This window comes from Lampetra planeri, chromosome 16, assembly GCF_965212315.1.
Source record: "Lampetra planeri chromosome 16, kcLamPlan1.2.h2, whole genome shotgun sequence".
NCBI lineage: Eukaryota > Metazoa > Chordata > Hyperoartia > Petromyzontiformes > Petromyzontidae > Lampetra > Lampetra planeri.
In genome coordinates this window covers 5,110,066-5,124,226 of record NC_136122.1, presented here as the reverse complement: position 1 = coordinate 5,124,226, position 14,161 = coordinate 5,110,066, and the positions used below count along the sequence as shown (strand labels likewise).

At 44.4% G+C, this 14,161-nt stretch overlaps 1 protein-coding gene across 3 annotated transcripts in view; it reads left to right on the top strand.

The window, feature by feature from the left end:
- Positions 1-14,161, top strand: part of LOC144722949 (SH3 and multiple ankyrin repeat domains protein 2-like) — a 679,767-nt gene that overhangs the window by 120,394 nt on the left and 545,212 nt on the right. The window contains exon 1 of one of the 3 annotated variants that reach the window (XM_078601388.1): positions 12,501-12,711. The exons of the other annotated variants lie outside the window; for them this stretch is intronic. The gene's annotated coding sequence lies outside the window, so the exon portion shown is untranslated. Of the gene's footprint in view, positions 1-12,500; positions 12,712-14,161 lie in introns of those variants that run through there. 3 annotated transcript variants of the gene reach the window in all.

Genomic DNA, 14,161 nt, shown 5'->3' with positions numbered 1-14,161 from the left:
GTGGTGGGAGGTGGGAGGAGGAGGAGGCGGAGGGGGGTTCTTTGTGTAGCCAGGTTAGGGCTGGCTCGAGACTCCCGTCAGGGTGTCTAATCATTGTGAGGCGGAACTTTGCTTTTCTCAACGATCCGCTGCGAGTGCGGGAAGAGCGAGGTAACGACGTTGCTTCGCTCGGCCAGGTAAACCCCATCCAGACATCTCAATCCTCGTTTGAGGAACAGTCCTACCATTCGGGAATGCTTGGGTATTTTCCTGAGGGAGTGCTTTGCATGTGGAAGGAAAATATTGGTGCTGCAAATGAGACCCATTAATCGTTGACGTCGCTTGGCCACCTACAGCAGCCCAACAGGGTGGGGTTATTTGCTTCCTCCAGTCGATTATTCGTGAAAAGTTGGTTGTCGTCAACCATGGAGTGCCTACATAAATATTGTACTTAAAATCCATATCTCATACCTCTTTTCAAAATGTGTGATCTGAAAACGCATTTTTTTAGAACTGCGTTTGTGTTTAGTTTGTTGTCCTTCCCCCGCACCACCTCCGATTAGCACGGTTGGCTACGTGGGGTGCGAAAGAAATTCAACATACATAAGTGCTATTTTAGCCAGATTTTGTCGAATTGTAAACCTTCTTAATTCAAGTTTCTTGTTATTTGAAAATGTTCCTATTTAGTTGAACGTTTGGAAAAAATGTTAACGTCACTACATTTTTTTCCCTTTTACAATTATATTTTCTTTGTAACCCAGGCTAAGGTGGGATCACGAGCCACCAATCTCAGTCATGATCAGCGATCGAGTGCAGGCCGCCAGGATGATAGTGTGGTGTGCTAACCACTGCCGCCACCCAACCGCTCCACCCCGACATGTGTCCTGTGTGAGCGCACCTAGTTATCTTTAACTTAATAATGACTTCACCTCTTTGTCCCTGCATTAATAAAATAGAATCATTTTTTACACAAATGCCGGACTGCCTTTTGGGAGTGCACATCGTTAGCAGCAATGGTCAATTGGCTTGACTTATTATGTTATTGGCATTTCTCCACAGCATTGCTTCATGCTTATTTCTTGTTATCTCTCTCAAGGATTAGCATATTTACAAATACTTTACAAATGTTTCTTGTCACGACATATTTCTTCTTTGGAAGCTAGGTCTCCATTTCAAAAGAAACACTCCGGGTCCAATTCATATAAAATTGGGTTTAAAGCGTTTTTTTCCGGAGTTCTGCTGAGACATATACAATCCACAAAAGCGATTTCTCCAAATTCATGTGCAGGCCTTTTTGCCCAGTTTGCCAGGTGGAACGGGTGGGGCCCCAATTTACTGTGAGTGCTGATGTATGAATGCTGAACTTCTTTCGCACCGTACGTATCCAACTGCACTAATCGGAGGTGCCGGGGAAGGCCAAACAAACTAAACACAAAAAGCAGTTCTAAAGGACTGAGTTTTAAATCTCAATTTGAAAGTGCATATTTCCAATGGCTTCCTCATATCGGAAGTAAGAGCGTTTCAGATGGCCACAGAAGCGCATCTGCAAGCTCGCACCACCGGACGGACCAAGCCAACCAATCAGGCTCCTTCCATCTCACACATGCACGCTAATATGTGCAGTTATTGTTACACCCATTGCTGAGGTATCTAATGGTGTAATTATCCGAAGACGGCTAATTAATAATAATGATCATGATGATGATATAATAATGCAGATTATGATGATGATGGGCCATTGCACAATTGCATAATGTGTATCAAGACAATGCGGTGTTGCTGAATTTCTGCTTGATGAATTACAAATTACTCTTTGGTTCTTTCGGTAAAGTCACGTAGGTAGTGGAACTGCTGGATTATATATTTTTTTCAGCCTGAGGACGACCGCTTGTGTTGCGATCGAAACGTCGTGATTTATTTTATTTTATACCTAGTGATTTTACCGAAAGAACCAAAGAGTAGGGATTCCTGCTGTCACGAAAGCTTCAAATCAAGATTGAATTACAAATTGCAGAATGTGGCCAATTTTTTTTTTTTTACAAAAAAAACAAGCGGTAGAATGACCACAAAAAAAAACTTTACATCATGGAGCCCTTAGTCTCAACCTTCGTCTCAATGGGCCCTCCCTCGGTTTTAAATAAAGTTGGTGAATGAACACACGATGGAATCTGTGATTCACCAACCTCACATCCGAATTCACGGACTTCCGGTATGTGTCACCACCCGCAGCTGAATTGAGCTAAAGGGATTTAGTATTCTTCTTATGACTACTATGCTTGTTTTGACCCAGGAAAGTCTGACTTAGTTTCGTGACTCTCCAGCAGGAGAGTTCTGGCAAGTGTTTCATAGTAGGGGGGTGATGATTGCTATGTATATTCTAATTGAGTAATTTGCAGTGTATACTTTTCATTTGGACCATTAATTTTAATGCAGAACTCACAGCCTGAAAATAAGGTCCGAGAACTCAGCGCCTTCATTGTGAAATAGTTGTGGTACCCCAACATCGGCCATCATTGACTGTGTGTTGAGCTTTAAAGTGGGCACAAAATAATATTTTGAGCACTTCACTCACAATCAGAAATATTCCGGTTCAACTCAGTCTATTGTCCATAATATAGGTTTCATGGGTTTGATCGCGTAAATATAAATGTGTCGTTAAACCTGCTACCAATAGACACAGCCAAATTGGCATGTTGTTTACATGGCAAACCTTACTAATTGGCTGTGTCGGGTGGTGGTGGGTTTAACGACACATTTATATTTACGCGATCTAACCCAAAAAGCCTATATTGTGAATGATATTGGTCACGAAAACCTACGTTTTAAACTCAGTCTATCGTACCTTCATAGTCATGAAAATGAGTGCATCTAAATGATACTCAAACAGTCATCTTTGCCAACAGAGATGGGCACTGCCCAACTGCTCAGTTGAGCAGCGGGACACTTTATTAAATGTGCACCACTTTTGGCTTCGCACGAAAATGTTAATTCATAACATCGCCATCTTCATGATAATCGCACCAACATTCCATCGGGTTTTTGTAAAGATCTGGTAAAATAAAGCACATGTAACGGGTAGCCGCAGTGGAATTAGAGAGCTCGCGATCGCGCATGAAGCGTAGACCGGGTGGAGCCGAGACAGCCCAACTAGCTCAGCGATGAACCCTGCGATTCCAGTGATAAATTATCTCCTTGCGTCTTTTTAGGTCTCCCACAAATGTCACACCTGAGTTGAGCCCGTGGCAAACGGGTGACATTGCCGATGGAAAATCCGTGGCATTCTCTCATTTCATGAGCTGTGCTTTATTTCACGGCAGTTGGATGAATGTCAGTATCAGAATATTTAAACTGGAGAAATCCGATGAGCTATGAAGCTCTTTTTCACAGATGTCCAGCAATGTATGTATGTTGAACTTCTTTCGCACCATACGTAGACAATTGTGCTCATAGGAGGTGAGGGGGAAAGACAACAAACTAATCTTTATTTAAAAGTGCATAGCTCCAGTGGCTTCCTAATATCGGATGGAAGAGCATTCCAGATGGCCGCAGGAGTGCATCTGAAAGCATGCGATGCAGCTACTTCTATAGTTATTGTGTTCACCATTGAGTCAGTTTGCTTGGGGTTAAGATTCCATTTACATAAAAAAACTAACTTGACATGCAGGGCCCATGACACAGCTCGATGTCATGGTACACACATGTAATACAGTGCATTAGAAGTGTTACCCAGGATAGTGAGCGAGTCAATCTTAGATTTAAAGATCAGGAGTTCAACAAAACTGTAACACAACGTGGGATTTGTAGAGCATGTAGAGATGTCTTCCGAATGGAACACACCGTAAACTGGCTCCTACCCAGGCACACTCAGTGCCCACACCATCTCAAGCACACGTGGTGCTTTCACTCGCCACTTCTAATTACACGGTTTTGGCTCTGGTCATGTAAGCCAGAATCTTCTCACACTCGGTTGCACACAGCAACGTGTTTGCTCACTAGCTTGCACAGCTCGTCACAGAGCCACGTGGGTTTATTCTGCTCTCCCGGTGTCTTCTCGGCTTGTGTCACTCCCCACGATTGTCCTCTACATACCCTTATATACTCTAGTGAGCTCTGTTGTTTACTGGAGCAAGCCTCTCCAGCCACAACTGTGCAGACTGGCCTCTCAACCAATGAGAGGCAAATTTTTACTTAAAACTTTAGTGACTTCAGGAATTCATATGCTTTGGTTCTTTCGGTAAAGTCACGTAGATGGAAAAATAGTAATAAAAATGAAGTGATTAAAAATATCACGACGTTTCGATCGCAACACAAGCGGTCGTCATCAGGAAAAGAATAATGAGAGGCAAATTTTTACTTAAAACTTTAGTGACTTCAGGAATTCATATTCTTTGGGTCTCTCGGTAAAGTCACGTAGATGGAAAAATAATAATAAAAATGAAGTTATAAAAAATATCACGACGTTTCGATCGCAACACAAGCGGTCGTCATCAGGAAAAGAATAATGAGAGGCATTTCCCATTTAAACACTGGTGCAAGATGCGGGTATGCACCCAATCAGAGCTCAGCAGCAGATTCGGCAAAACGTTTGTTGGGATGATCTGATTGGTGGGCTCTATAGTGGGCCTTCACTAGGGTGCCACGGTGGCGAGATGTTAACTTACTCACCTGATATATGAGAGGTCGCGGGTTCAATCCTGACCCTGACACCTGTATGTTTGCATTGTCTCTCCCTGTGCTCGCATGGATTTTTCTCCGACTCCTCTGATGTTTCCTTAGAAACAACATGCGTTTAGAGTATATGACTGCTATACATTTCCACGTGATAAGCCACTTCATTGGGCTATCATTTGTGGCCAGGTTGTTTCTGAAAAAGAGTGTTATAACTCAGTGGGGCTTACCTGGTAAAATAAAAAAATGTTTAATTTTAGTTTAGGATGTTGGCTGTCTCTGATCAGATTCTCGAATCCTGGAGAAAATTCCTCGGTGACCTGGCACCTAGTGGCTTATTCTCTACTGCCTCTACCAGCAGCCTGGCACTTACACATTGCGGCGCCCTAACATTAAGCGGGGTATTACAGAAGCAGCATCGATGATGGGTCATGCAGCTTTTATCATGTGTTCTGGCAGGTTGGCCATGGGAGGTCAGTAGAATAAATGGGTTCGTAAACTCACTTGTGTGTTAACTGTTGAGCATTGTTCCCACACATGCAATGGTGATGGGGCTTTTTAAGACACTAACATTTTTAATCCCACGTATCATGGAAATGTTAAAAGAGGAAATTGTCAAATATCCCAATGGCAGATGATCCCGTGAACGAGCCTGGAGACTTGGTGAAGACGAGACTGAGACTCTGTTCGAGTTTCCTTAAGAAATACAATTGCTTTCATTTTTTGTGCATTTTCTTTATAGGCGCGTGTTAGACATGAAAGACACGTTAGAAAATGTAACGTTGGAATAAATTATAAAATTTTATATATAAACTAGAAATGCAATTACTGTCACTTTGGTTTCCTTTGTGAAAGAGAAATGTGTCTCCATGGGTTCTCCCATGATAAACTAAAGGGCATATAATGGATCAAGCCCTTGTCTCATCCCCACAGTCAATGAAAGTTGAAAGAATGTCATCAGATTGGTCCTCCAGAGAAACCGTTTCACTCTCCTCATCACACACAGTCCCATAACACAATTTACTAACAGTCCACTGCATGGCTGTGTCACGATTTAATTAATTAAAGTGTTTATTTTGTCATTTCTGTTTGCCAATTGCAATTGGATGGATGGGTCTCGTAAACAAGTGACGTGCCATTTAGTTATATAATCATGCCTAAAGACGTGAAAATACTGATTTTTAAGCTTGTAATTAAATAGACTTCTGCAACATACACAAGTGCACATGGATGGAATTAGGGTGAATGCATTTTTTTGTATAATTATTTAATTGAATTCTAGATTTGAAGCTTTCGTGACTGCAAGGATTCATACTCTTAGTTCTTTCGGTAAAGTCACGTAGGTAAAAAAATGAAATAAAAATTAATAAAAAATAAAATAAAAATCGCGACGTTTCGGAGGCAACACAAGTCTCCGTCATCAGGTGGGACCGTCACAGCCAGATTTGCTGCATCAAGTGAGTCCGAAACGTCGTGATTTTTATTTTATTGTTATTAATTTTCATTTAATTTTTTTTACCTACGTGACTTTACCGAAAGAACTAAGAGTATTTAATTGAAGACGACACTTTACTGGTCAGAAAATAAAAACAGCGGCAACCGATGTCATGAAAGCAATATGTAATTCGGTGTGTTTGATCATCTCAAGTCAGACAACCCCACGTGACATCAGGCAGAGCCAATCTCTGACTTGGTTCTAAATTACCTGTGGCCATCAAAGGCAAACCAACATTGCCCACGTGCGTGTGCACCACGCGCAGGCGGTTAACTAATTTTGGCGAGGCGACTGGTAAGATGATTCACATGGTAAACTCATTGATTGTGAGTGGGGAGCCTGAACATAAAAAGTAGGCGGTTTAACACGTCGGCTTTCGTGACAAATATTATCCATAATAGAGAGTTTTTTGGGGGGTTAGATCATGTAAATATAAATGTGTCGTTAAACCTGCCACCACCCGACACAGCCATTTACAATTGTGCATGGTGTGCGTATGGAGAGTAAATCCACGAGTTGGCACGTTTTGTTTACGTCACAAACCTCACTAATTGGCTGTGTCGGGTGGTGGAGGTGGGTTTAACGATACATTTATATTTATGCGATCTAACCCAAAAAAAAAACTTTTATGGAAAAAAGTAGGCGATGGGAGTGCATTCTTGCAGGGCTCCCTGTGCAGTGTTTGCATGAGATTTCATTGCTCAGGGGGCACAGATTAAGTATGCATGCGGCTGCGTGGGATTGCGAGATCCCTGTCAACCCCAGCCCTGAGCCGGTTCTTCTATTTTTTTCATTTTACCAGCTAAGGCCCACTGAGCTTTATACTCTAGCTCTTTTTTCAGAAGCTAACCTGGCCACAATTGATAGCTCAACGAAGTGGCTCATCACGTGTACATGTGTGGCAGACAAATACTCCAAACGCACGTTTCTAAATGTGGATTGGAAAACCAGAGGACTCGGAGAAAAATCCACGTGGCCACGGGGAGAAAATGCAAGCTCCAAATGTACAGCAGGGTGGGGATCGACCCCACGACCTCCTACATACCAGGCGAGGTAGTTAACATCTCGCCACCGTGACGCCCTACAGAGGGGTTCACGGTGTTCAGTGCTTTCAGGGGGTGATTGAGATATGGGAGGGAGGAATGGGGGTGGAGGTGGCGGGGGTGGCGTGGGAGGGATGTGCCACCAAGGATGCTAACGAGCCGGGACACAGCAATTTACTACTATAATGAGCCAAGAATGTCTGTGTGTCCCGCACGTGACGTCACTCCACATCGGCCAGCCCCCCTTATTAATAATCATGAACAGGTGACGTCCTCCACATGGACCCCCCCTCATTAATAATCATGAGCGGGTGACGTCACTCCACATGGGGGGGGGGGGCGAGGCGCCTCCTCCCCCCTCCTCGGCGTCAACTTACAACCTCACTACAAAGGCAGAACCCTCACGTCACGTGACTGTAACGCTATTGAGACATAGAAGTAAAAAGGACGTTGTGATGAACAAGGGATTATAACCTTAAAATTAAATGTCTGTGACACCGCGGCCTTACAAATTGCACACGAATGGATGCAATGAATATCACGTCGCAGTCTGCTTTTCGGTTGCAAATTTCAGATTCACTGCAATACACCCGCCCTTGGGCGGGCGAAAGGCTCGTGTACAAGCAGAATTAGCCACGACAATGGGGCATAGCCACGTTCCGATTGCATTGCCTCTTGCGTGGTGGCATGAGCCTTGTCATTGCGAATGTTGCGCGTGCGTGGATGGGAGAGTGTAAATAGATCATCTCTGTCGGGTTTGACTTTTTTTATCTCTGGGGGGGGGGGCTCAATTTGGGCGTCAAGCATGCCATGCCGATCGGCGTTGCGTGAATTATCAAAGGTGTTCGGGATAAGAGTTAGAAAATAGTGTGCAGTGTAGACGGAGCTTTGGCAAGGCGGACATAGATTTCGTGTATTTATAAACAGGTGTGGGCCCATTGAAACGACAAGGGACTCAATTATGTATTGACAGAAGCTATTTCCCCAGCAATTATTGGTGGAAGAGTTGTCAAACCAGCGGAGTGTGCTAGTGATTTGACCTTGGTTATGTTTTTTAATATACTAAATAACAGGTAAAAAAAGTGAGAAGCTGTATTATTTTTTTCTAAACTGGGTAAGGGCTGACAGGGGGGCAGAATTAATTGGAGTAGATACTGTGCAGTGGAAAAGAGCACGCTAAATAATACAAGTGAAATAATGCAACGCGCTGATGTACTCCACCGCAGCATGCGGGAAGCGGAGTGCAGAGGTAATCCCTCGCAAAAGAACGCAGCATTAATTTCGCCTACCTGGGATTTCACCATTTAGCCGGGTGCTGGTGGCCATGCACGTGGCCTTGGTGGATCGCGCAAATGTTTGTGACCCTCCCTTCCCGCGAGCGTCGAGTAGGATCCACCATAACCCTCGCTCGCCAGGAGAAGGCAGGCGGTACAGCAAGTGGACCAATCGTCATCCGTTTCCATCTGTACGGGAATAGGGTGTTGCCTCCTCATGCGCGTGGTTTTTCTGCCGGTGCTCACGTTTCCTCCCACACGTATAATCAACACAACTCATCATTAATTGTCTGAACACATCTTAGAATACAAAGCCAGATGCAGGACTCTTCTGAAAAAGAGTCCTATGACTCCTATCCTGTATAAGTAGCTCAATTATTATATTACGGTTATGTATTATTATTTGGCTTACCCACTGCATTGTCAAGGTGTCCACAGCCAGACTGCACTATTTACACAATGCCGTCAAGGCTGTTTCATTGTTATTGGTCTGGTGTCTCCGCCTACATTTCAAGCCTTTTGCCCTTAACGCATATTCCGCATGCGAGGAGCAGTGCAAATCTCTGGACCTTTTGCTTGTGCTGCACTGGTGATTCTCAGCCTCTTTCATTTCTCGGCACACGCTTTCGAACTTGCTCGATCTTCACGGGACACCGGATCAAAAATTCAGGGTGCGCCTGGGTGGGTGTGTGGGAAGGTTTTGTAGTTGCCAAAGAATTTGCCCTCCTGCGTGAGCGTATTTGTGTCTCTTTCCGTGTCTGCAGCTCTCCGTGTCTGTGTCTCCGCGTGTGTGTGCGGGCGCTAGGAACCTGGCGATCCGAGTTTAATTCCTACTCACGATCAATTAGAGTGGCGGGTATTTGAACCACTTGTGCACCTCTCCTACATCGACTTAGACTCCAATGAGTACCTGGTGCGGTGTAATAACATCAGCACTAGGGAGACAAAGGTGGCTGGGCGTGGTCCTGGCCACCCTTCCCTTCGTGTTTCGTGCCGGCCTTCATAGGTGCTCGCACACAGCAAAATGGGGAAATATTTAGTCCTTTGTCTCCGTGTCCGCGTGCGTCCGCGTGTGTCTCCGCGTCTGTTGTTACCAATTGCGCATGGGTGATCGGGGGGAGTTGAGAGGGGGTGGGGGTGGAGGCTGACGGCTTGCCTGCTGCCGCACTCTGCATGCGCGACCAGCGGGCAGTGGGAGGTGGCGGGGACTTTACTCTCGTGCAATTCCGAAAATACTGCAACACACCTGGGGGACTTTGGGTGCGGCGCACCGGTTGCGATATCATGCTCTAAGCCACCGGTGGCGCTTTAGGGTCTTAGGCTTTTTTTTCCTGGGGGTGGCAGGATATTGGTGGGATGGTGGGGAGGGGGGATCCCTGTAGGAGGGTGGGGAGTAATGTGTTTGTAATGACAGTCGACACTACATGCTGTGTGAGTGGACTAACGGCCACGGGAGGTAATGACAGGGGTGTCAGCTGTGAGTGGGAAGGGACTGGTGGCTTAGGTGACGGAAGAGAACGGTAGAATCTGTTGGTGGAGCGTGCGTCCAGTGTCAGCGAGAAGGTTCGGGAAGGGGTGCGTGGCCTCGTGTCGTTATATGAAGGGGAGATGCGCGGGAGACTCGGGGCTTTTGCAGTGGGGGGTCTCCGCCTGTGTCAAGTGAACGTGTCTTCAGTAAAGTGCCATCTCAAGTGAAGTGTGTCATGTCGTCATTACATGTGCATGCAGGCTGCCTTTAAATAACTCGGTCCAACGGTGGTAAAGGTACAGCCCTGCAATTTCTTGCAAACGCCACTGTTGGGTGAAAGGCCTCCACTAGAGGGAGCTCTAGAGGGTATTTGACCTACTCTTCCACGATAGTCAGACATCTTGGAGGAGGGGACGAGTTCCCACACTTAATCCCATCGATTTTTATTTATTCACGGTTACATCTGCTACTTTCCTACTCACGTGGGCTGAATGATAGTAGGTATGTGTGTGTTCCCACATGTCTTTTACAAACTTGTAGTGTAAGACTCACACCGCCTCACCTTCACGCCAACCGTGCACATTGGAGGTGCGTGGGAAGGACAACAAACTAAACACAAAAAGCATTTCTAAAGAAATTCGTTTTGAATCTGCTACTCGCTTTTCAGTACCGGTTCTCAAAAAAAAATTGTCCCCGCCTCTTTAATAGCCTCCGTGAAAATGTCAAAGAAAGCTATTGTGAACTTTTCTCACTCAAGTTCAGCGAAGCTAAATAAATCAGAAACCTTGTGAGAATGAACAAATTGTAGGAAATTGCCACTGAGTTGTGGACTAATGCATGTTACAATGTGGGCCACAGGTGCCTAATGCAGACACCACTTTGTTTCACACTTCTGTTTCGTTGCATATGTTATTCGTTCCATAAAAAAAGACATTTCAGAATACAGTAAAATCTTGGATTGCGAGTAACTTGGTCTGTGAGTGTTTTGCAAGACGAGCAATTTGTTTAAATAAATATTAATTTGATAAACGAGCGAGGTCTTGCAATACGAGTAGTACAGTATACGCTTTGTCTGCCGAGCGTCACGTGATCACAACTGATATACGAGTGCTTTGATATACGAGTGCTTTGGATTACAAACACGTTTCCGGAACGAATTATGCTCGCAATCCAAGGTTTTCACTGTATTAGTTTTGTTGACTACTGTATATGTTCGTCATAAAATGAAAGTACAAATGGTTTTATTTAAATGTATTTGTCATGTAAGAGAGAGTTTTAACGTGGAGGTTTTCACGACCAATATTAAGATTCGTAAATTTACTTTAGATCATTGATTCTACTCGCGCGAGTATAATCAATGATGTATCATGAGAACTGTTTGCAATTGTCCTTGCATTGACAAAAAATAAATTCACATGCAGGCATGTGTTACCATAAAGAACTCACAAACCAGGGATTTTACAGTCTGTTCCCTATCTTCACAATGTTCTCCATCAACGTGTTTTAGATCCAAAAATAACAGGGCAACCACGGTAGTGAGATGTTATCTCCTTCGCCTGGTATGCAGGAGTTCGTGGATTCGATCCCGACCCTGACGATGCCTGTATATTTCGAGTTTGCGTGTTTCTATCTCCGTGGCGGCGTGGATTTTTCTCCGCATCCTGCAGCTTTTCCCTCCACGTTTAGAATGAAAATGCGTTTCGAGTATTTGGCTGCTATAAATTTGCACTTGTTGAGGTATCATTTGTGGCCAAGCCGCTTCCGAAAAAGGGCTATATAGGTCAGCAGGACTTAAAATAAAAATAGTTTATCTGAGTTGAACAGTGATGCAACGTGAAGCAGAGTAAACTTGGGGGGGGGGGGGGGGGGTGTGGGAGCTAAGGGGGCATTTGGGGATTCTGGGCTCATCCCAGCTTCACTGGTCCTGCTTTCAGACCTTCCTGTTCTCCTCCGCCATTCACTTGTATGTATGTTGAACTGTTTTCGCACTGTATGTAGCCAACCTTGCTAATCAGAGGTGCTAATCGACTTGATACTTGTTAACAGAGGTGTGGACTCGAGTCATGCGACTTGGACTCGAGTCAGACTCGAGTCATGATTTTGATGACTTCAGACTCGACTTGGACTTGCCTCATCTTTGACTCGACTTGACTCGGGACTCGAGAGCAAAGACTTGAGACTTACTTGTGACTTGCACAACAATGACTTTGTCCCACCTCAGAGGTGTGGACTCGAGTCATGCGACTTGGACTCGAGTCAGACTCGAGTCATGATTTTGATGACTTCAGACTCGACTTGGACTTGCCTCATCTTTGACTCGACTTGACTCGGGACTCGAGAGCAAAGACTTGAGACTTACTTGTGACTTGCATAACAATGACTTTGTCCCACCTCTGCTTGTTAATGACACTTTCACAAATGTTGCCATCTTCATCCTAAATAGTCATCATCCCAATCTTCCGAGCTCGCATTAAATGGTAGACGTTGTTGCCTCAAACGTTGTGCTTCACGGTTTAATTCGCGATCTGTGTTTGTTTTAGCGAGGTTTGAGTCGCCTGTTTGGGGTGTCACAGCCCCTGCTCAATCCACCCAATGCATATTTGAGTTATTTTTGGGTCCTACGTATTCAGCATTGATTTTGTCCGAATGTGCCGTTTATATTTAGAAGCTTGTCTTTTGCAGCACCTTGAGATGATTAGTGTACTTCATCATCATCGCCGTCGTCATCATCAGCAGCCAAGATCGATTCACTTTGGGAATGAATGCCTCCCCAAGTCATTCTATGTATGTATGTCGAACTTCTTTTGCAGTGTACGTAGCCAACCGTGTTAATCGGAGGTGTGGAGACAATTGGAGATCTCATGATCCTGTGATGTAACAATCCACATAGCGTCTCGACACGAGCGGATTTCATCGCTTCATCTCCTAGGTTGGACATTGTCGGACCCCTTCTGTTCATTGCCTTGAACCATCAGCCATCAAGCCGTCTAGCAACGTGTCTTGCTCAAGGCAGCTTAGCTTTCTAAGTTGTTTAAACGGTGCATTGTGTTTAGACAAATGCATCGTTATTATTATATTGATTGGTAAACATGGAAGGATGACAACTGCCAACAGGGGGCAAAGACATGGGTACTGCTGAAGACCAAATAAATCTTGACTTATTTCTCAATGCTAAGTTTTTCACAAGGTAACTCTACCTGGTTGAAAAAAAATCTCACATTGTGTATTGACCGATTTAGCACTTTAAATACAGTCTGTCCTTGTGCTTCATCATCAAGGGATTGTTGGAGTGGATGAGTGATGCATTTTCATTTTTAAAAAGTTCAACATTCATATATTCAATATTTTCTGACTGCAAGAGAACATCTTTCCATAATTTAAGTCTTTATTGTGGAATTCATTTCAAACCATAAAATCTCCACAAATGGGGTGGTGACTTGGCCCAGCCGTAGCGCATTCGCCGCTATTGCAGAGGTTTGTGGTTCAGTCTTGGTGGCCACCCTGGTTAATAGTGCTGTGTGCATATCAACCGTATAATACATGCCATCTGCTTCACAGTGAACGTTAAAGTTACCCTGATGTCATTCAACACGAGTGGGCAATTGTGTGCGGTGGCGTCCGGTTCCATATTTTCCAAATCTGAAATATTATCCGCAACATTACACAGACCAGAAATCATCGCCCCCAACTGGCAGAATAATGCCTGCTTGCAGGCAGGTACCAAGCCACCTTGTGCTGCTGCTTAGGGTCAGCTGCCACTGGGGGTGCCCTTTCGTGATGTGGTGAGATGAGCTGTGATGTAAGTCACTTATGCATGCACAGTGCTCTGCCGCTGGCGTAAGAGGAGGGCTTCATCAAACACAAATCATCATCATCATAAATTTAAAATTCTTAATTACTTTTCTTTAAATTATTATTTGAGAATTTATATACTTCTCATTGAACCAACGTGTACAAGTGATAATAGGAGAGCTTCATTATGAAAAAAAATGGGACACTTAGCTTTGAGCTGAACATTGAATCTTGGTGTACACACTGTAACTGCAAATGGCTGGAAACAATAGAACGCAGTTAATAATTTACATAACTTGAAAGTGTGTGTGTGTGTGTGAAAAAGGTTGTTAGGAGTGTGCCTAGATCATCTCAGTCAGCCAACCCATGGCACCTGGGTCTGACCCGAGACCTATCAGTGAGCCTTCGACACTTCACGTGGCCTAAAATTGCACCTGGCCTG